Source organism: Elephantulus edwardii, unplaced genomic scaffold (assembly GCF_000299155.1).
Source record: "Elephantulus edwardii isolate Elephantulus edwardi_28Jun2011 unplaced genomic scaffold, EleEdw1.0 scaffold00085, whole genome shotgun sequence".
In the NCBI taxonomy this organism is placed as follows: Eukaryota; Metazoa; Chordata; class Mammalia; order Macroscelidea; family Macroscelididae; genus Elephantulus; species Elephantulus edwardii.
In genome coordinates this window covers 2212021-2235709 of record NW_006399835.1, presented here as the reverse complement: position 1 = coordinate 2235709, position 23689 = coordinate 2212021, and the positions used below count along the sequence as shown (strand labels likewise).

At 39.7% G+C, this 23689-nt stretch overlaps 1 protein-coding gene across 2 annotated transcripts in view; it reads left to right on the top strand.

Moving 5' to 3' along the window:
- Positions 1-1424: 1424 nt before the first annotated feature.
- Positions 1425-23689, top strand: part of BBX (bobby sox homolog (Drosophila)) — a 341982-nt gene continuing 319717 nt past the window's right edge. Inside the window, exons 1-2 of one of the 2 annotated variants that reach the window (XM_006889998.1) lie at positions 1425-1589; positions 4765-4836. The gene's annotated coding sequence lies outside the window, so the exon portion shown is untranslated. The remainder of the gene's footprint in view (positions 1590-4764; positions 4837-23689) is intronic. The other variant, XM_006889997.1, reaches the window with a different exon arrangement.

The window sequence follows — 23689 nt, the reverse complement described above, 5'->3', positions numbered from 1 at the left end:
GGATGGCATAGGATGGACCAGTTCTTACACATTGACTGGACGGTAATGGGTTTGTTTTGTCTTTTAATTTTTGGCATTTACCACCTGTCAGTATGCAGCAGTACTGTGTGCCTAGTGTGTTGCTGTGATGCTGAAGGCTAAGCTACTAGTGTTGCAAACTCCAGCAAAGTCACTTATGGTGGCCAAGTTTCAGCAGAGCTCTATGTTAAAACAGACTAGGAAGAAAGGAAGGATTGGTTATACACGTCTGAAAATAAGTTAATGAAAACTTCATGGATTACAATATTGTGTGGCATAATATTGGACGATTTGCCCCCTAAGTTTGAAGGCACTCAAAATATATAGTGACCATAACAATGGACGCAAGAATGCTAACAATCTTAAGGATGGCTCAGAACCAGGCAATACTTCATTCTGTTCTACAGGGAGTAGCCACGAGTTGGAGCCAACAGTAACAATTTCCAGGTTTTACGTTTTCTTCCCCAGCAACCTGTTGACTTATTTATATAAGACTGTCAAACATAATGCATTTATAAAAAAAAAAATTCAGAAAAACTGTCCTTGATTTCACCATCTGTAAAACGCCAAGCATATATGATGTTCACATATGATGTAAATATGTACAGGAAAATAATAATACACTTGTATATGTATATATTATGAAAAAGAAAATTTTTGTGTATATTGTAGAAGATGATCCACTTTCAAGGGAATAACTGCAATAGACAATCTTCCATGTCTTGATCGACTTTACGGCATTATTATCATGCCAACACAGGTGATTGCAGTCCTCTGATCAGTTAACAGTGGATTGGCTCTTTAAGCAAAATGCTTATCTTTTTGTCTGTGTATTGTTGTATTGATTTTTCGGAATTTACCACGAATGTACCATTAACAATCTCCATGCATTACAGTCTTAATAAACTTATCTTGCACTATTTTGGCCTATGTGATAGCTAACCCACTGACCGAAAGGAAAAAAAAGGGAAGAGAAATCCAAGCTGCTAAAAGCCATTCCTAGCCACTTGTTAGCCAGGTCAGGCTGTAGAATCATAACACAATGCACGCCTTTTCATGGGGCACCACAAGGCAGCGATTAAAAAAATCCCTTCACTTCCATATCCAGTGGAGTTGTAGTTTATTACCATAACCCTCCCAAGTCAAAAGGACAGCAGTTTCAAGCCTCGCAAGTTGGTGCAGACGAGGTTTCTTCCCTTTACCCCACTCTGCTGGGCCTCTCTACCTGTCCTCTCTTACTGTCTACAGGTCCCGAACATTAGAAAATAGAAAATGTGATGATCTTTGTGTGTCTCTGTAAAATGTGTGTATGTGTGCGTGTGTTTGGGTGTAACAGGCCTTCTGTTTGGCTGCGCGGCTTGTCTATCAAGGCAGGGGCCAATGGCAGGCTGCCTTATATAAAATGAGTGTTTTCAGTCTCTCCGGGTTGCATGTACTGTATGTGGAGCAGTGTACAGTGAAGCGGAGGCAGAGCGGCTCCGCGAGCTCCTCTCCACTTTCCCATAGAGGAACCCTGACTGGCCGCTGAGGGCGAAGCACACACACGCCCTCACGCCCGGCCGGCCCGAGAGGTAAGCGCCCTCCATCCTCAGCCCTTCGCGGGCGCTCTCCTCGCACTTTCTGTTTTCATACTCACTTGCGAGCCGCCGGGCTGCAGCCCCAAGGACTCCGCGGCAGGAGCAGAGGCGGCAGTGGCGGCAGCCGGTAGGGTGGACTTGAGGAAGACGGAGGGAACCCCGTGCGTCCGGAGCCGACGCCAGCCGGCCCGATCCCCAGGCACTTTCCCCCTCCGCCAAAACTTTGGATTGGGAGAGGTCGGGGACGAGGGTCGCGGCGCCCGCGCTGGCGGGGGGCGGGGGGGCGAGGAGGTAATGCCCTGCGAGCGGGAGGCTGGGGGCCGGGCTGGGGAGTAGTAGGCCAGCCAGTGCCAGGCTGCGTTTGCAACCAGCACCTCTCGGCACACAGGCAGCGCCGCCCGAGAGGGGCACGGGCGCCGGGGAGCGGGCAGGAGCAGCCGGAGGAAAACAACAACAGAGCCCTCACGCCGGCGGGCGGCTCGTGGCCGCCCGGGGAGCCCCAAACTTCATCTCGGCGAAAGTACGTGGATCCCAGCTCGGGCTCGGCTGCCGGGGAGGTGGGGCCTGGGGAGCAGGGGCAGGAGAGGAAGGTACTAGGATCCAGTCTTCAGTGGATTTATTGAACGTTTCATGTGCGTTGGTGACCAGGAACAGCAGCCCAGTTGCTTGTTCATCTGGAGAGTTGGGATTTGGGTGTTCCGGCCCCGCAGATCAGTGCCCTCTCACCCCCCCACCCCTAAGCAAATGCGCGGCGAGTAGAGAAAGTGCTGTTTTAGTGCCAGAGTAACCAGTAGAAAGAATAGGGGGAGAGAGGGAAGAGGGCGACGGAGAAGAGGGGAGAGAGAGAGAGCAGAGGGAGGGAAAGAGCGAGGGGGGAAGAGAGCGGGTGGGGGGGACGGGAGGGAAGAGAGGAGGGGGAAGAGGAGGAGGGAGGCTGTGTCAGGATTTTGCTTGAATGTGGGATTATGTTGTGTCAATAAGTTTAAGGTGGAGAGAGCGAGGCTGGGGGTGGTGGTGGAGGGGAGGAGGAAGGCCTTGGCTGTTTAAAGTCTTATTTCTGAAGGTAAGTTATCGCATTGCATGGTCGCGATGACAGAAAACTTGCAGATCCTTTATCCGGGGATGGGGTCGATGCCTCTAGAAAGAGATCCCCAGCCTTCTTAAGCCACGCTCGGGTTACACTGTTATTTGCTGCGATCCGGGTCGCTAGTAAATTACAGAAATCAGACTCGAGGTTTCTTTTCCTCCTCCACCTCGTCTCGCTCGCTCGCCCTCGGAAATTTATTATTATTTTTTATTTTTTGGTATTGTGTGAAACTTAACGTAACTGAGACCAAATCCGAGTCCTGTAATGTACAAGAATCCTGAATCCAAGAATCTGGAACACGTTTACGTGTGAAATGTCTGCGATCATTTCTGCTAAATGAGGAAGGTAAAACGAAACGATGCAAAAAGCTAAGACACAACATGTACGACAGAGGGGGGGGGCGAGAGGGAGAGACAGAGAGAGAAGCTATTTTTTGCTTTCTTTTCTGTAGAAAAGAAAATAAAGCGTGCGTTCCCCTTCCCTCCCGGGGTGTAGGGTCTAGTCCATATTTTAACTGTCTGAGGACAAATTAGTCCAGGTGGATCTTGGTGAAAAGTTTCGCGAGGTGGGGTGGAGGTGGAGGGGGGGGGACGGAGGGGAAGGTGGGTGGAGGTGGTGGGGGATGGGGACGGAGCGAGCTCTGCCTCTGCTAATGGTCATTGGCCTGGGGCTTTGAAACCATTGCCTGTCCTGCTAATGACACGTCCAGTTCTCCTCTCCCGGCCGCGAACGCCGGGCTCCCCTTCCCGGGGCTGGCTGGCGGGGACTGGGGTACTTTCCTCGCGCAGGGAGGGGCGTTCTTAGCCATCGCCTGGGGTTGCCTCCTCGCGGCGTGGGGCCCCCACGCGCGTCTCCTCCCTTGCGCGCTGCCGCCACCTCTGCTCGCGCGACTTTTGTAGCCAGCCCGCGGCCAGGGGGCGCCGGGGTCCCCAGTGCGGACGTCCCTGCGCGGTCATCCCGCGCCCGGCCCCACGCGCGCCGCACGGTCCAAGCCAGGAATGGCAGCGCAGGGCCCGGAGGCGGTGGTGCCTCCCCGAGGGGCAGCGAAGGCAGCGGCGGTGGCGGCGGGATCTTCGCTGGGGCCCGCGGGAGGAGGAGGAGAAAGGAGGAGGGGAAAGAGGAGGAAGAGGAGGAGAGGGAGGCGTTTTCTGCCCAGACCGCCGCCACTTAGAGCGGGCACGGGGACACCCCACTCGTTGCTCCTCCGCTATGGAAAGGTGTTTAGCCGACTTTTACGCCCGGAGTGTGGGAATTGCACTTCATTTTTTTTTTTTTTTCTATGCCTCCCCTTCCCCAAAGCAAGATGGACTCTTACTCCCTTTCTCTTTCTCCCTCTGCCTCAGCCTCTGTCTTGTCAGCCTTTAAGATCGACATTTTGTACTAGGATGCAAACTTGATGGTGACCTGCAACAAAGCCAGGGTGGGATCTTGCACCCCTCACCACGACCTCGCAGACATGGTGGCCCTGCACTTACCCGCGGGTGACTCTGGCGAATGTGGTTTCCCCAGTGGGTTCCGATATCCAGTCTCGAAACAGTGACTGGGGCCATGCACTGGGGTGAAGGCTGTGGCTGCCCAGGTCTGCAGGGCTGAGGACTGCATTACCTGGAACCGCTGCTACCACTGTGCCCCTTCCTGCCGCCTCCTGGACATGGAGGAGGCTCGGACTCCCTATTGATCGATGCTATGATTTGGTTACTGGTGTATTGGGTCTGAGGGCTGCGATCACTCTGGCAAGTTGATGAATGGTCTAGGCGTGGGTTTTGCATTTGCAGAATGGATCAACTTTCAGCCTTGTACATACAGGGAGTAGGAAGCTAGGGTGTTAGAAAAACCTTGGAATGCCAGCAGGGCTGCCCACCAGCCTTTGCCCTTTGAATACTGGGTGCTTCTTTGCCCTCCCTGCTAAGGAGTGGGGATGAGGAGGGATTGATGGGAAACTAAACTGGGAATGGTGAGGGGAGGGGTTGATGGTAAGCCAGACTACCGGTTTGGTGATTGCTTCATAGATGCTACAAGATGTGGGACTCTATTGTCAAGCCCTACCATACTCATGATTTACTTTTATTTGATACTTTATAGGTCACTATCATATGACAAAGGCTTTGCCACAGTTCATCTTCCTCCCTGTGTACTTTCCATTTGACTTCCTGAGTAAGTATGCAAACTCTTTATACAGGGAAGTTAGATACTTACTAGTAATGACATAAGGCTCCTTATTGTTCACATAGGGAGTTTATTGGGGGTTCCAGTAACTCCAGAAAACTTGTCTCCGTGAGTTTCCTACAGTCGAAGTCAATTTATGATTTGGAATTCAGCTGTATATTCTATCAATTATTGGTTAAGATAGTAAGCAAAGATGTTCCATATATATTTACAAGTAAATGCCGTTTGAAAATACTGTTAAATTGGGATTTTAATTGAAAATAAAATTTTACAGATTTGAAGACCTAGAAATTGTAATGCTAGCCACTGCTACAGAAACCTGCGCTTCCAGGTGAGATTCATTCTTGGCCAATCCCTGCTAAGAATTTGCATTTTTAACCCAGATGTACTCAGTCAGAATCATCTTGTTAAATGTAGATTCAGATTCTATGTATTTGGGGTGGATATGCAAATTCTCCACACAGGATTGAGTTTAGAATGATCTGGTTGAAGCTTTGATGGAAGCATTATAGTATATAAAGAGAGCAAATTATTGAAAACTTATAGAAGTGTGGGGCAGAAGACCTCTCTAATTAAACTGACCAGTATTTGATTACCCTTTCCCAGATTCTATTTCTTCAGTGATCTGCTGTGTTACTCGCAGTTGCTTTTGGTAATGAGGAAGGATACATTGGGTAGTATGGTTCACCCAGCACTTGGTTTATCAGATAGATTCAAAAGGCCTGTGTTCAGATCAATCATGATTTTCTTCAGAATTTGATATCTGGAGGAATTAGGAACACTTTGGCAGACGGAATATAAATAAGACAGAAACTTTGAGATTAGTGCTATATAAGTCCCCCAAGTGGAAAAAAGTAGTAAACTATGTGTGGGATAACCTGTGTTTGAAGTCTATTTTTGAGATGTAACAGAAAACTTAGGGCTTTTAGAGCATTTTAAAACAATGTGATGAGACCAAAGTGCTTGTTAGTTTTTTCCCTCCATTGTGAGAACACTGCATACTCTATGAGTAATTGATATGTGAAGAAGACTAGTTGTACTGAAATCAAAACCAGCTGCCATCCATCAAGTTGAGTCCAACTGACCTGACCCTTCACTGGGTTTTTGAAGCCCTTATTCTATATGGGAGGAGATCCTCCATCTTTGTCCCAAGGAACAGCTGGTGGATTCAAACTGCTGGCTATTTGATTAGCAGCCTGACACATTATGCGTTATATTGCCAGGGTTTCTTCTAGTTACACCAAATTTTTGTGCACTTCAGCGATTGTTAATATTACCATGATGAAGATGGAGATTATATTTTGTGAATGAAAAATGGCCTTGAACTTAGTTTTCCATGAAAAAATTACTCAGGGATTCTTTCTGTTTGTTTCCTGGTTTGCCAAGACATTGTTTTCACTATTAAAACACTATGTCAGTACTAAGAGAAGTTTGAAGACCAGCCTTTGTACTAGTCCTGATATAAGGGGCTCACAGGTGAGTCAGAATCTATCGACATACATGTGGCATTCCTGAGGACTTCAGAAGATCTTTGTAATACAAACTTTGTGTCATTAGGGAATATAACTGTTGCATTATTGGAGGTAATTCGATGGTTCATTTGGAGATTTCACACCACATACGTAACTGGGCGATTGGAGGGGTCAGAAGGAGATGATTTTGTAAAGTGAAGTTAGCACGTACTATAATACATAGGCTCAGTGCTTGTGATTTTTTGCAAAGCTTATTTGCAAGAGAAGTTTTTGATTTTTGAGCATTTGATAAGTGCATTCTTTATTACTGTAGAACACCACTGCTGTACATATATATATGTGAGGCACACTAGTTTTGTTCTTTGAAGCAATCTTAGTTCTCTCACCATTAAAATATATTTCACTATTTCAGAAATTCATATGAGAACTGGTAATTTTCAGAACAAAAGTGAACCACTGAGGTCTTGGGTTTATTTGAAATAGTGTCTAATCATTTTATGAAAAACAGTATTTTTAAGATTTGAAGTCAGAGGATTAGTTTTTATAGTGTCAAACTTGTTAGAGTGACATAACGAAGTAATATTGACAGCAAATTATCTGTTCTTTACATCTAAAATGTGTTTATTAGATTTGAGGATCAATTAGCAAATTGAGAATTTAGTTTAAAAAGTTTCTGTTTTTGAAAAAAAATAAAAAAGAAGTTTCTGTTCTGCATCACAAGAGTTGCCAAACGATAAAATTTTTGCTATTAAAATACCACTTTTAAGTTCAGGAACAGAAGCCTTAATTTGTATTACTTGTAATGCTAAATATTGAAAAGGAGGTTGCCTTTACAAGCATCTACTTATATTATAGAAAGATGTACTATGGTAATCTTAGGAAAAATTTTATACTGGAGACTTAATAACAAAATGCTATTTTGAGAACTTTTAAAGAATCCATCTTGATGTTTGTATTCAAATTAAAAACAAAAGTAAAATGAATTCTAGGTTTAAGAGTTTTAAGTTTTAAAATAACTTTGTCTTAACACAATATGAAAAGTGTGGAACACCTTTGACCATCTAGAACTGATCTTCAGGCTTAAGCCATTGAAACAGGAGGTTTGTTTAGACATTGAATTTTGACATAAAAGTTAAGCTTCAAAAGTGAAAGCTGGGATGTACCTAGGTTATGATTTGCCTTTCCTGTAATTAAAAAGGGTTTTGTTTTTTGGTTGGGTGTTTGTTTTTTTTAATGTAGCAAATACAGAAAAAAAGGGCTAATAGATCTTAAAATAGTGAGGCACAATTCATGATCTTCTAGCATGGCTACTAAGGTACCAACATAGCTGTTATTTTCCAAGTAAAATTGCACGTGTAATTATGAATTTTTAGTGATTAACTGACATACTTAAGATGTTTTTTCTTGTATTTAATAAAATGAATGTTGGTGGCACAATCATTAAAAAGCTTAAGTTTAAAAAGGCAAGAACCATTTTTTTAGGTTGATTTTGCTGTAAATGTCAATTATGTGTATTAGATCTATTTAATAGACTTAATAAAATAGCTTTGTAACTTAAGCCTGTTAAAAATCTTTTGAAATAGTCTCATTACAGGTATGCTTGATTTCTTTTTCTTGTTTTAATGGAGATCCTAGAAATGATCATTCTTGTAAAAGTGCAGAAGCCATTTGAAATTATGACTCTCCTTAAATAAATCACTAAATTTATGAATTAATTTTGGCCTACTGAGTCACCCTGAGTGTTGTACACCTATATTTTAAGATTTCAACTTAAGCAGCTACTGCTTTTTTTTAACTTGTAATCTAAAAGATACTACTCCATTTGTTTAGTAGACAAAGTAAAGTAAACATTTTACCACTCAGAGAACCTTTTAAAGAGATCTGCATGACCCAGAATGTTTCTCCTACAGTTTTATAAGGATTTCCTTCTTCCATTATACAGTGAAAACAACCTTCATCTCTAGTAAAAACATTTGATTTCATGGCTTCGTTGTTATTACGTACTCCAGGTAAATCGGATCGGATGCAGGTAGTCTCCAGGCTACACTTCAAAGAAATCTAACTGGGTCCATAATACAGGGTAAAGGTTGAATGGAGGCTTTTGCAGCTTGAAGATTCTGTGTCAGTAATTCAGTCACTGAGCTTCTAGTACTTCAAGGGCGTTCATCACACAGTGTGTCAAATTGTAGATATTTCTATATTTTAAGTTATACCTGAGGAAAGTACTGTTTGCGTACAATCTCACTCAACATTCATGTGTTCATCTCATCTTGTTGCAGTTCTGCAAAATGCCAGTACATCATTTTAAAACCGTGCAGATAGATGCAGATAGACCCAGGAAATCCTTGTGTATTAGTGGGGATTGTTTTTTTTTTTCTTTCAAAGAGAGAGATAAAGGTTGGAATTGAAATAAGTATTAAATACAAAAGGGAAATGCAAGAAAAAATTGTCTAAAACTATATATAGGTAAATGGAAGATGAATGTGAGAATAAAAGGAGTAGTTACAGACTGATAACCAGCTAAAACTCAGACCCACCACTCTTGAGTGGAATTGGTCCCAACGCCTAGAAACTCTCTAAGGGCTGGCGTAGCACTCCCTCATCTGCTCTAGTGGCTATAAGCCTGATTTATTGAAGCAGATGACCACATCTTTCTTCTGAAGAATTAGTTTTGAACCGCTGGCCTTTTGATTAGCAGCCACCCTTTTTCACACTGTATCATTAGGGCCCTAAACACTGATACAGGTATAAACATAGAAATTTAATACACATTAGGTAGCTCTGACGGCTTAGTGGTAAGGAATTGTACTGCCAGTAGAAAGGTACATTCTTTGAATCTGCTGGCTGCTCTGAAGGAGCTCCTTCTGTGCGATTTATAGCCTCTGAGAACTTGCTGGATGGTCCGCCATGAGTTGTTTCTACCCCAGTGGTACTAACCACTACACCTCTACACGGGAGTCACTTTTAAGAATGATCAGAGCCCAGAATAAGAGCTGCATAGTAAAGTGGTCTGGTGTGGGGTGAGAAGGGTAGGCTGTATAAAAAGAAAAGAGTTTTTTTTAAAGCAAATGGTGTAAAGGAGCAGGGAAGAGAATATGCAACAGTGAATGAATGGAAATCCAAATTCTTTATAAACTTTCATTAAAATCTCAAAAAAAAATCTGAAATTGTAAAATAAGTTCGGATCATGAAGATTCCATCTAAAACCAAGGAAAAAGGACTAAAGTAGAAGAATCTTCTTAGAGACAAAATCAAAAGTATTTTAAAACGTAAGTAATTAAACCAATAATCACCTATGACCTTTGTATGAAAAATGGTCAAGGAGTGAAATAAGCCCTAGGAGAGCTCTGAGACCCTAAAAAGGAGTACAAGGTTATGTGTTTTCTTTTTTTGTAAGGATACATTGAAGATGAATACTGATTGAAGAGGCAGTAAAAGTAGGAATTGTTTAAAACAGCTGTATTTCTCCAACATTTTTTGACAAATCTGTGGTAAGACGACCCGTTTTATCTTGAAACACATAAAACTGAGTCAAAAGTTTCTTGAAAGTTTTATGAAATAGTACTAGGTGTACTGGTATTTTCTATTCTTATCTGATCTCTGATCTTTATAAATCTGATCTGTTCCATGCTGTATTAACACAAAAGTACTGAATGTCATCCACTAAACTGATTTCATGACATAGAGCGTGGAAACCACCAGTTTATAGTGCTTGCTAAAATAGAGTTCCTTTTAGGCCATGTTCCCAGATGCAGTGTGTCTGAGGTGGAGCTTCAAATCCCCACTTGAAATGCTTAAGCTGGGTGGTCCACTGACACACATTGAGAAAGTCTACTTTCAGGGACAAACATGATTAAAGATTAAGTGAGACTCATTGGTTGGGAGAAAGAGAGCAAGATCCAAAAAGGTGGATTGACATTGTGACTGTAACAGTGGTTTTGGGCCTGTTAGTGGTTGTGAGAGGATGGTGCAGGAGGAACAGGACAAGATTCTAATCTATTGTTTGTCAGGTAACTGTGAGTCCTAGTTGACTGGAGAATGCCTAACAGCAACATAGCTCCTCCACAATTCTCTTGTTGTGTTGCAGTGACACATTTGCACTACTAATAGGACCCTCTTCACCTCTACATGTTCCTGTCCTGATGAGTGTAGTATGAAGAGCAGAGGCTTTACAGCCAAAAACATTCCTGCTTCCTCTGTTACTTACTAGCTGAAGCACTGAGCGTGTCACTCAGCAGCTTTTAAACTCCCTTTATCTTATGTATAATTGCCCTATAAGAGTATGAGAATTAAACAAGACCATAATGTATGTAATGTCCCTCAGCCAGAGTTGACACTCAATGTACAGATCTGTTTTAATAGTTATCTTACTTCCCACTAAACTTGAAATTTCTTAAAACTATGCCTTTTAACTTTTTAACAAAATTTCTATATCAACTACATACTGTTGTGTTTTTTAATAGATACGGAGTATTTACAAATAACTTGATAATAAAGAAATAATAAAAATAGAAGGAAAAAAGCAAAAAGCTGAGGCATACTTACAGTATCCCTTCAGATTTGGGGGCTGGTGTTTGTAAACAGACTTTGTAAATCAGAGTAACAGAGCATGGCGTGGTGTTAGGTGCCATCAAGTCGATGACAACTCATAGTGATCCCTCTCCTTGTGCCGTCCCCATGATCTCTGTCCTGCTCAGGCCCATTATGGTAGTCACTGTGCCAAGCCATTTCATTGACGATCTTCAAGGGTCTAACATGGAATAGGATCTGCAAGGATTGTTGAGGATGAAGGATGGTGTAAGTATTGAAAGGGAGATAAGGAAGCTCCCTGATATTTTAAAGTAGGTAATTGATATCCCTGGGCATTCTCTTTGTTGGCTTTGATACATTTTAGATGATTAGATTATCAGTTCTCAAATGTTTCCCCCACCAAGACACATGAATAAGATGTTAAACTCATGGGACATTATGATTTCCCTTATGGCCATAGATAAATTATGTTGTAAATTTTATAGGTAGGTAGTTCATTGTGATAACGTTACGCATTTCCAGATCTAGAAAATCATTTTAGTCAAGTCGAAACCAACTTGTAGCTGATCCTCCTTTGGATTTGACCTAGTGGCTAGAACCTGAGTTGCAATCCCAAAGGGCAATCTCCTCCCGTGCGATTAACTGCCTCTCAAAACGCACCAGAGGGTCAGCTGTGGGTCATTTCACACAGGAGGAGACTGTATTTGTTTGTTGGGCTGCTAGTGGATTTGAGCTACCAAGAGTTCTGTCTTTGGGTTGAGTTGTACAGTTCCAATAAACTGTGCCACTAGAGCACTTCCCTATCAAGAAAGCGTATGAGAAGCAAGCAAGAAATGATGTTTCTCTTATGTGCCTAGGCATGTCCGGATGTATGTATATAAACACACACATACATGAATAATTTTTTTTTTCAAATGTGGTGCCTTAATTATTATTAGCTAATTACCTTGGTTTTTTACAGGCAGTTAAAAAGCATCTGTGTGTCCAAAAGCACTGACTATATTTGTAGGGCTTAATAGTTTGTGTTATATTAAGTAGCCACAATAAAAAAGAAGGGAGGATTAAGGAGAGGATGAATAGGGCTATATTGGTGTACCACCTCTGTCAGAGATTGAAAGGATGACATGGGATAGGACAGTGTTCAGATTGGTTGTTCATAGGGTTTACTATGAGTCATACTCAACTCGACAGCATCTAACAACAACAAAACCCCCTGAAATCTCAATCTGAAAACTAGAAGCTATGCAACATGTGATGAAAAGCAAAGGAAGTGCAGAAGTGACACTGTTCATATCAGAGTCCTCAAACAATAGGATCTTACTCAGATTCACAGTGTTTCTAATAGATACGTACTTTTGAAAGAGTCCCAGTATTCAGCCAAATATGTGGAAAAATTAAAATAAATTAACTTTTTAAACTTCTTGTTCCTGCCCTACATTTGTTGAGCACTGATAGTTTATCTTGATGGGTTTACCTATTTGATATAAAGAGAAATATACAATATTATTGTGTGTGACTGAATTATTTCATTTATCATAATTTTTCAAGGTTTAAACATTTGTTGTGGTGTATCAGAACGTCATTTCTTTTCATGGCTGAAAAGTAGTCCATTGTTTGGATACACATTTCATCTGTTTGTTGATGGGCTTAAAATGAAGTAACCGGCATTTACCGTCTTTTTAAAGGTTATGTTTTCTGGGGACATATTTTCCCTTCGCTGAACTTTTAATGGGAGTGTTCTGGAGGTGTAGTCTATAGTTGCTGTTAACTGAAAGGCAGCATGTCTCTGAAAGATTGGATCCACCAGGACTTCTGTGGGAGAAAGATGGGCTGTCTTCACCCATGTGATGTACAGTCTCCCAAAACCCTGATGGAGGGTCAGCTGTGAGTTGGTTCTGACTTGATGACAATGAAATTTATAAACAAATAAATTGTGCATTCTTTAGGAATACTTTTGTAGTTTGATGTGCAGTGCTATTGGATACAGATTCATAATCCTTTATCCAGAAACCCCTGAAGAATAGTTTTTCAATTCCTCAAGGAAGTTTGGTATAAAAACTTACTTGGTGGCAACACCTAACATCTAACATTCGTGGGATAGTTGACTTTTTTAAAATTATTTATTTGTTTGCATACAGTAATTTGTTTACATGGTGTTTTGTTCATATATGTTGTGAGTTTTTATTTTCCACCTCCTTTGTCCACCCACCAAACTCTGACTCCATAATTTCCACCCCCCTCAGCTTCCTGCCCCCTCCCCTTCTTCTTTGGACATCCAGACACATCTTACTAGTTATCCTTCTGTTTTTACAATATTGGTCTTACGCAGTATGCCCTTTAGCCTATTCCATGTTGTATAGTATTTTTCAGAATCATTGGTACTTAGTGTTGCATGGTATTCCATCATGTGAATGTACTACAAATTCTTAATCCATTCGTTGGTTGATTGGCATTTGGACTGTTTCTATATTTTTGATTTGTGACTAATGCTGCTTTGAACATTGGTGTATAATTCTCTGTGTATCAGTTCTGTTTTTAAAGCCTTTTTATAAGGAATACTCATATGTTTTGCTGTCAAAGTAGTGTTGTGTTTGATTATGGTATGGTGCCAGGTGTTGAGCACTCAATTGCTGACTTAAAAGTTGGAGGTCAGAGTTCACTCCTAAATCCTTGGAAGCAAGACCTGGCAATCTACTTCTTAAAAATAATATGAAAACTGGAAACACAGCTCTCCTTTATGGTGCCACCATCTATCATATTTGGACAGATATGGCTTAGAGTAAGTTCAGCTGAAATGTCCCTGAGAGGCAAGGATGGTGAAGCTTCAGCTCGCATACTTTGGGAATGTTGCTAAGAGAGGGTATTCCTTTTCAAGTACATCACTTGGAAAGCTGGAGGGATGGTGAAAGACAAGACCCTCAATGAGATGACTTGACACACTGACTGCAGCAGTGAGCCCAAGTATGCCAGATATGTTAAGGATGGTGCAGGATAGGACAAAACTCTTGTGCAGAGAGTTGCACAATTGTTCTAACAATAACAACAACAACATTCGTGACAATGGTGTTTTCAGGTTTGTTTAGAGGTGTATGTGTGATTTGTGCAACATTTCTCATTTTTAAAACCCATAACAGTCTGGATTCCAAACCATTCCTGGACCCAGAATTTCAAATAAGGGATCGAACCTATTGTACTGTCTTTATCCACAGAGTAAAATTATCTTGTATTCACAAAATGAAAATCTTGTTTTGATCACTGGTCAGTCATCTGAACTATTTTTTAGTTCATGGCAAGCTGGTGAATCATGGAAAAATTCTTAACATATATTAACTCAGTCAAGCTGTGCCTGTCTGTTGAAGGTCTATGACACCAAATGTAAGGATGTAAGGCATAACACATAAAGTTAGGGAAGCAAGATGAATGTTGTTATTGTTGTTGTGTACTGTTGAGTTGGAACTGACTCCTGCAGGTTTTCAGAGGCAATCAGTCATACGGAAGGAGAATGCCTGTCCTCCCTCAGAGCAGCTGGTGGATTTGAACCACATGCCTTTGGGTTTGCAGCACAGTTTCTTAACAGTAGGCTAACAGAGCTCCGTTACACCAGGATGTAAGGTATAACAGATTATAATACTAGGTAAGCAGAATGATAGTAGTTAACATCATTTCTACCTTTTCAGCTGAATGGCAGGAAAGGCCTGTGAATAAGAAAAGGTAAAACCAAAAGTAACCAACGAAAAACCCACAGGCCACTTAATTCACATTTAAATGCACCATATGTATCTGTTTTCACTTGGTTTCTGTTTTGCTTGTTAATTTTATTAAGCAAACACATGCAGAAATCTTCTTAACATTTGAAATTTTTACCACTTTGAACATTTCTTTAAATGCTAAAACAGTGAACAGAATTGAGGCAATTCTCATTGTGGTTTTCTGTTACAGATTTTATGAATGAGCTATATATGTATTTTTTATTATGTTAGAACTTGCTTGGTTTTTCAAATCTATAAAGTAAAAATAGATGCAAATCAGTCTGTTTTCTGGTCATAATGCCTTTGGTTTATACCTGTTCTTCTATAGGTTCTAGATATTTTTAGTTTAAATAATTAATAATGAACTGTTAAGTTAGGACCTTGTCTTTTAATTTAATTTTCTATAAAACACCCAGAAAACTGAAAAGTAGATGTGCAGTATTGTTTTTTAATACTCGAGGAATAGAATAGTAGCTGTAATACTTAAATCTTATAAAGCTGTAAGGCTTAAATTAGTCTCTCTATAGACTGAAACCATTACTGGTTTAAGAAAATACACATTTTTTTCATTGTTATCAATATGACTATATATCCCTTGGTGTAAGAAACTACAAAATAATTCTGATGTAATTAGAAATACTGATTCTCCTAATTTTAAAAAGAAAAAAAAAATCAGAATTGTTTTTCAGTTTCAGGTTTACCTCTCAAAACCCACTCAAGTGTTGAGTTCTAATCGGCTGAAAAGAGAACGTAGGGAACCTGGAACAAAATGAGAAGATAATTCTCTATCTCCAGTTATCAAACTTTGCTTGTCTTTTTAGTTCCTAAAGTTTATTCGCTTGATTCTGCCTTTTTTCACCCCATTCCTCCTCTTCCCTTTTTACCTCCCCATCACCTGTTCCTTTTCTGTCTCTGACCTTTATTGTACTTAGTAATAGAATTTGTGATAGTGCTTAGTTGAGAAGTTAAATTAAACTTTAAATCTTCTGGGATTTTAAGGGTTACTTTGCAGTTTTTCACTTCTTTTAGTATTTCTTATTATAGATAATACAATTATTGTTAAGTGAATTTGAAACTTACAGTTTCTTACTTGTAAATATCAGCTAGGGATTATTAGGAACTTTTAATTTGGGCAGTTGAAATAAAGACACCTGCAGTTTTTACAAGAAACTCCTCATGTTAAGTATTTTTATTTATTTTTTTTTTTTAGAAGCTCGGAATATTTATTTATTTGTAGCTAGTGGTTTTGCTGTTAGTATTTTTATTTTTTAAAGTGATAGGATGACTACACAACTTCATAGATGTTTAAAGTGAAGTACAATGCAGTTGTTAGAAGAGTTCCCCAAGTAGTAGTTTATGTGGGGTGGAAGAAAAAGATAATTTGGATCAGGTGCCTTCTTAGGAAGCACAATTTTCATTTATAACACTTTGTTTACTTTTCTAATAAGAAGCAGCCCTATTTTAATGACAAGGAAACTGAGTCTCAGGTTAAGTAAGTTGCCCAGGGTCACACAACCAGAGAGCAAGTGACAGTTCCAAGCTTGGAATTCATGTCTGCAGTGCCATGGTCCCGTGGGGCTTTTTCTATATTTACCTGCTTTAGGGCCACATTCCAGAGTAACAGAATTGAAAGATTGGGGTGACTTTCAGCCAGGAATTCACCCCAATTTTTTCTTTATCTCAGAAGAGAAAGCTTTCTTTTAGAGTGATAGAGTTGTAACTCTGTTTCTCTTATTCTCCAGATAAGGGATTAGATGAAAAGGTCTCTGAGTTGAGACCTGTTGCATGTTTTTGATTCTGAGATCTCTTTTTTTGAGACTTGATTTGCAAATTGATATTTAGCCAGCTATATTTCTGGGTGTTCTATCTAGTATAGAAATGTGTACTAGCAACCTCTTATTTTTAATTTTTATTTTTTCCTCTGATATATCAGTAGAAAATTCTTTTGCGGGGAGGTGAGTTTTCCCAGCTGAATATATTTTATGAGTTTTGTACTCTGGTCCTATTAATACTTATGTGATGAATATGTTTGAATAAAGGATATAACAATATAATGTGGACAGTGTGATAAAAGTTTTCTCCAGCTGTGCTCTCTCAGAAGAGAGCATCATTTGCCTGAAGATAAAACCCTAAGTCAAGAAAGGATAGAAGGATTAATGACAGTGAGAATTATGATGAAGAAGTAGGAAAATACGATTGTATTTTGGGTATTATAATAAAGGTTATAAAGCAAAATGTGTCTAAATGAGTGAATGAAAATCCACTCTGCTTTGTAAACTTTCACTCAAAATACAATTTAAAAAATTAAGCAAACAAATAAAATAATTCTGCATATTTGTTTTGAAGAGAAATTCAGTATTAGTGCTGAAATTGATAAATAATATCTTGACTACGTGTCAAAGCCTGAATTCACTAGAAAGTGAGTGAAAAGTCCAAGTCCATCTGTTTTTAAAGTGATTTATGAGTATGTTTGATTTATTTTACCAAAGAAAATTCTGCTCTGATAAGTAGAAATTTTATGAACTATATGTTTGTATGAAGTAGTAAATAGTTTTTTTCCTTTTTGTAAAACTTCTTGTTGTGTGCAGTAGAATCAGACCTGACTGGCACAGGAGGAGATTGCCCCGGCTTCTCCCGCGGAGCATCTGATGGATTCGAACCCTTGCCTTCGGGATTGCAGTGCAGCATCTTGCCACTAGGCCACCAGAGCTCCCTAAGTAGCGAGTAATTTAAGAAATAAAAAAGTAAAAAGAAAAAAGATACAAAATAGCTTATTACCTTTTTATACTAAAAGCCATATTCAGCTGAAATTCTTACATCTTTGCAAATTCAGCACTGTCAGAGCCTAGTTCAGATAGAGATTTTAAAAAATTGGCTTTGTTTCCTTTTACATAATTTTTCTTTCTATAGTTCATGAAACATGTAAATAGGGAACTTTATATATTTCCATCAAATCGCTTTTTGATCTTAGTAAGAGTATGTTTTTATTTTGTTGACTAGAGTGGTACTTTGCCAAAGGTCTTGGGCTTTGATTTGTTGTGTTTTCATCCCCATAAATTTTCATAAAATTTCATCGCCCACCTATTTTTCAATGGTTCTTATTCAAGTAAATTACTAAGCTGAAATAGTTTATATGATTGAGCACTTGACACCTTTCTTTTAGACTTACTTTCTTATGTCATATACAGAAGACACTTTTATAATGAAATAATTTATTCAATGGGTGGTGGAGAGTCATGTATCATTTAACTCAACATTCATGAGTTTACATGAAACAGTGTGTGTCCTCACAGCAAAAACATCTACTGACAGGCAAAGGAGCTCTGGTAGCCTAGTGGTAAGAATCAGAGCTGCTATCCAGAAGGCATGTGGTTTGAATCTGTCAGCTCCTCCATGGGAGAAGGATCAGCAGTATCTTCTTATGCAGTTAACTGGCTCTGAAACTCCCTGGAGGGAGGGTCAGCTATGGGTGGGTTCCTACTCGATAGTATACAGCAATAACTGACAGGAAGGGGCCAGATGTAGATATCTATCATTTTGTGTTACTTGTTCTAATTGGTAGGCATAAAAGCAGTATTTGATTAACTACTAGTGAAAAACTTGGTAATTCCAACATAGAAGCTGGGGTGCTGAAATATTGGTAGGTTGGGAGATTAAGACATGGAGATGATTCTTAATCTACCATTGTATATGTACTAATTACTGTAAAGGTTGTTAGACTGATTTTACCCAAGCACCAGGCAGATTAGTTGTTGCTATTGAGAATATACATAGCAAACAAACTGTATGTTAGGCAATAGTTTTTGCATTTTCTACATGTAGAATTTGATGATACTGATTACACACTCCCCATATTTGTGTATACTTTCTCATTCTCCTTTTCTGAGTTGTTTCCCCTCTATTAACATAAACTCAGTCATCTAAGTTTCTTTCAAATGTCCATTGTTGGTTTGAAAAAAGCACAGTGCTCGAGGCAGATACTCTTTACTAGTTAAGCTTAAACTAACTTAACTGTGTTTTTAAGAAGACATCAGGGTACCATCTTACCTCAGTAGCAGTGGCAAAGTTTAACAGGACAGCATGTAATAAATGTTGGGAAGGATGTGGCGAGATAGGAATTCATATACATTGTTGGTGGCATTGTAAAATGGTATAACCACTCTGGAAGGCTGTTCAAAAACCTAGACTCAGCTTTTCCACTGCTTGGAGTATACCCAGAGAAAAATTAGAACAGAGGCACAAATGGAGAGTTCACCATTGTTCTTAGCAGTGTTAACACCATCACAAGAAAATGGAAAGAGTCAAAATGTCCAACCACAATAGAATGGATTGAGAAATTGTGGTATAGCACATAATGAGCATTGATTTTGAAAATCACTATTTAGGGGGTGGAAGAGAGTGCATCAGGAATGTATCCTGGCTCCATACTTTTTTAATCTATGTATAGAACAGATCATTGGGGAAGCAGGGCTTTATGTGGAATCAGGATTGGAAGAAGATTAATCAACAACCTACATTACGCAGATGACACAACCTTGCTTGCTGAAACTGAGGAGGACCTGAAGCACATGCTGCAGAAGGTCAAGGACTGTAGTCTTCAATATGGATTGAAGCTCAGCATCAAGAAGACAAAGATTCTCACTACTGGGCACAATCATGGATGGAGAAGAGATTGAGGTGGTTAACAATTTCAGCTTGCTTGGCTCCACAATCAACACTCTTAGCACCAGCAGTCAGGATATCAAAAGACGGATTGCTTTAGTAAAATCTGCTGTCAGGGACCTTTCCAGAATACTGAAAAGCAGTGATGTCATTCTAGAGACTAAGGTGCCCCTAATCCAGGCTATGGTCTTCACAATTACTTGCTATACATCAGAGAGCTGGACAGTGACTAAGGATGACAGAAGAATTTGATGCTTTCGAATTGTGGTGCTGGAGAACAGTCTTGAACATACCACAGATTGTCAAGAAAACAAATAGGTCTGTCTTGGAGAGGGTGAAACCAAGTTTCTCCTCGGAGTTTAGGATTTTGAAGCTCGATCTCACATACTTTGGGCATGTGGCCAGGAGAGACTTGTCCTTGGAGAAGGACATCATGCTTGGAAGGGACAGTGCAGGAGAAGGAGATCCTGGATGAGATGTATTGATAAAATAACTAGGCCAATGGGAGTTGGAGTATGAGAATTAATGAGACTGGCTGAGGACAGGGCAAGCTTCAGAGCTGCTGTACACAGGGTCGCAGAGTGTTGCAGATGGCTCGATGGCACATAACAGCAACAACTTGGGAGGGACTGGAGAACATTATGCTAAGTGCACTAAATCCTGTAAGGACAAATAGTGTATAAGACCATTATTATAGAAACAGTAAGATTAGTAAAACGTGTATGAGGATCTAAGGGGAGAGGGTTGGTGCAAAGGGGTGAGCATGGGCAGGGGCCAGGTATTCATAGGATCACACAATTTCATGGATGAAGGGGAAGATAAAGGAAGTGGGAAAGATCTGCTGTGAAAAACTATGTATATGAACTCTGTAAGCAAACCAATATAAAATATTATTTTAGAAAAAGAGATGTTAGGGGATATTTTTGGCTTAAGAATTATCTTTACGTTATATTTATAGCCTTCATAGTGTCTCCAGTGGTCTAGTAACTAGGATCAGCGCTGCCAACCTGAAAGCACAGGGTTCAAATCTTCCACCTCTTCTACAGGAGAAAGATGGGCAGTCTCCTCCCATGTGATTTACTGCCTCTGAAAATCAGCTGCGGGGTCGGCAGGTGGGGGGAGGGTGGTGTGTCAAGCTGTGGGTTGGTTCTGACTCAATGGTGTATAGCAACAACAGTCTCCATCGCTCTGTCAAGTCTCGAGTTCACAAGAACTTGAATTTATATATTTAACACCTTTTGATCAGGATTTTTCTATAAAATCTTTGATCAGATGTAGCCAGACACCATCCAGTTCTTTAGGTCTCACAGGCATAGAGACATTTGTTCATCTTGTTCAGAGAGCCAGCTGGCTATTCTTTGCATATCTTCCTCTGGAGTAGTTCTTAAAAACCAGGCTTACAACTCTTAATTTAACTCTTTTTAAAAATAAGTTAGTGTATCCTTCTAGTTTTTGTTATGTTTAAAAGTCTACTGATACTTTTTTTGATAAAACTTTACATTTCTATTCAATAGTTATGTTCCATTTATATGAAAGAGTTGTGTTTCCATTAAATGCTTTGGACTTAATTTCTTTGTATTAATGCCAAAGTCTGTAAGACAGCACGATTCAAGAGAAGGGAAATATTTAACCATAACATCCCAAAGAAGAGTACCAGTATACCAAATAATGTTAAATCCACTGTCCATGAGTTGATTCCTATTAAGTGATTATCAGTTTTCTAAGGCTGTAAATCTTTATGGGAGAAGACTGTCCTTGTTTTTTCCTGCGAGCGACTGGGCTGTTGAATTTGAGTTCCTGACCTTTTGGTTTGCAGCCCAGGACATTACTCATTATGCTACCAGAGCCCCTTAAATTATGTTAAAGACATGTTTAATAGAATACCAAGTTAGAACTAGATGTTCTGAGGCTCCAAAAACATGCCAGCAAGATATCTAACCCAATAATGAAATGTAACATAGAATTCTAAAGAAGGAGGGGGAAAGTGTGCGTCCATGAGAGAGAGTATGGATTCTAAATTATATGCCTATTATCCATGAGAGATTATGGATTCTAACTTATATGCCCATTGAGTAGGTTTTTTTCAGGGTGATTTTAGCCTACATGCAGCTACGATTTCTCATTATTTAGCACACCCTGGCACAGAGGGTGTCCAGGACATTTATCTTCTTTTCCTCTTAGGCACAGGGACTTGGGTCTGGTCTTTGCCTTAGTTCAACTTGCATTATGATTTTTGAGTTTATTACACCTCAGTAATTTTGCATTTCAACTCATTTTTGTTTGTGACCCTTTGGTCTCATCATCTCTGGACATCAGCCCAGTTTAGGTAACACTTTGTTTCTAAATTACGGTACTCACTGTCTTAGATGCCAGTTTTGGGTACTTTAAGCACAAATTCATCAGTGAAATCTCTGGGAAAATATTTCTTCATAAGCTCACAACATTGATAATGACCCTAATGTTTACATCAAAAGCAGCAGAAGACAGAGCTACATACCGTACTAACTAGTGAATCTTTCCTCTGTGTAGGGGCTGGCTATTATCACTGCAGTACATACATTTGGATATCATTATTTACCAGTCCTCCTAGTAATGATTAACTTTGTTTTATTTTGCGTGTGGGCAGTCATTCTTCTCTCATTTGTATTATACGTATTTGAGGTGTTATGTCAGAGCTGACTGTCCAGTGGGTTTTCATATACAGTAAATCACATAGGAGGGGATTGTCCAACTTTAAGCTAGTGGATTAGAACCTTCTGCCTTTGGGTGGCAGTGTAGCACCATTAAGTCACTTTCAGATTGTTATAAGGAAAGAGTTTTGTTTGATTGAATGCATATGGTGGCCTGGTGGTAAGAAGCTGCACTACAATCCTGAAAGCACACAGTTCGAGGCTACCAGCTGCTCTGTGGAAGGATGGACAATCTCTTCCCAGGTGATTGACTGCCTCTGAAAACTTACTGGAGGTTCAACTACAACAACAGCATATCTTATGAATTACATGAATTGTTGTACTAGAGAATAGTATTGGACATACCATGGACTGCTAGGAGAACAAACAGGTCTGTCCTGGATAGGGTAAAACCAGGCTGCTCCTTAGAGGCAAGGATATTGAAGCTCCAGCTTATATACTTTGGACATATTGCCAGCAGGGACCAGTCCTTGGTTATGGACATCATGCTTAAAAGGGTAGAGGAGGGACAGCTCAAGAGAGGATGACTCTGGATAAGATTCACTGACAGGGGTAAAGGGGGTAGCTATATTGAGACAATGAAATTGACTAAAAATAGAGCAGGTTCAGAACTGTTGTACGCATGGTTACTATGAGTTGCAAGTGACTTGACTGCACATAGCAACACAAATGCAAAAGTTTCTAGAACTGGAAAGTCTTAAGAAATGAAATCCCACGTAGGCACAGAGTACATGTGAGGATGTGATTTAACATAGGTCCTGATGAGTTAGTTGCATACAATCCTGTCATCATGAATCAGTGGCTGGGAAGTAGATTTTCTTGTTTAAATTCCCCCCCCCCCCCGTAACCATATAATTCATCTCTGACATACGTTTTAAATATAAGGGCTTTTAAATGTAAGATAATGGTTTTCAAAAGTAGAGTGATTGTCATTAATTACATGTGGGTTTTTTTAAAAAGCTGTGACTTCTCTCCACCTCGAAAAAAATAAATAAAATAAAAACTAGCTATTCTTAAGGACATTAGGTATTTCTGGGGAATGCTTCATTTCTAATTGATCTTCAATTATCAGTGACTCCTCATTTTAAAGATTGAAATCTTACTCTTCCCAGGTTTCTAAATTAAGTGATCAGTGATCTGTAAAGTACACACAGGAGAGCTGCAGGAAGACACACAGTACTAGTCATTGTCTGAAGATCAATCTGTGTAGAGCAAATAATTTCCCTCTACTGTCTATATCTGTCTGTCACTTCTGGACTTTATATTTTAGGTTCCCTTATTTTATGCATTATACATATATATGTATGTATATTTATTGCATGCCCACAAAGTTGCATTAGATATGAAAATATTACAGTGCAAAGGTAAACTAGAGTGTCTGGGAAATGTAAAAGAAAGAGATAGCAACTCTCAGGATGTTTCTCACCTAACACTGACTGACACACCAAGTAGGAAGTAGAAAGTAAAGATGGCGTGAATAATATCCATGAGATAAAAGAGTGAAGGGTAGGATCCTTGGGGTTATTAGGGGGGAATTGAAATGGATTTTTTTTTTAATTTCATAAGAGAAAATGTCTTTAGTGGAGGATGAAGGCTAACGATACTTAGGCTTAAACATTGATCAAATCAGTAACTTCTAGACTTTTTAAAAATGCCATACTTCCTCAGTAAAATAATTGAGTGTGTATTTTATTTATATATATATATATATATATATATATATATACACACACACACA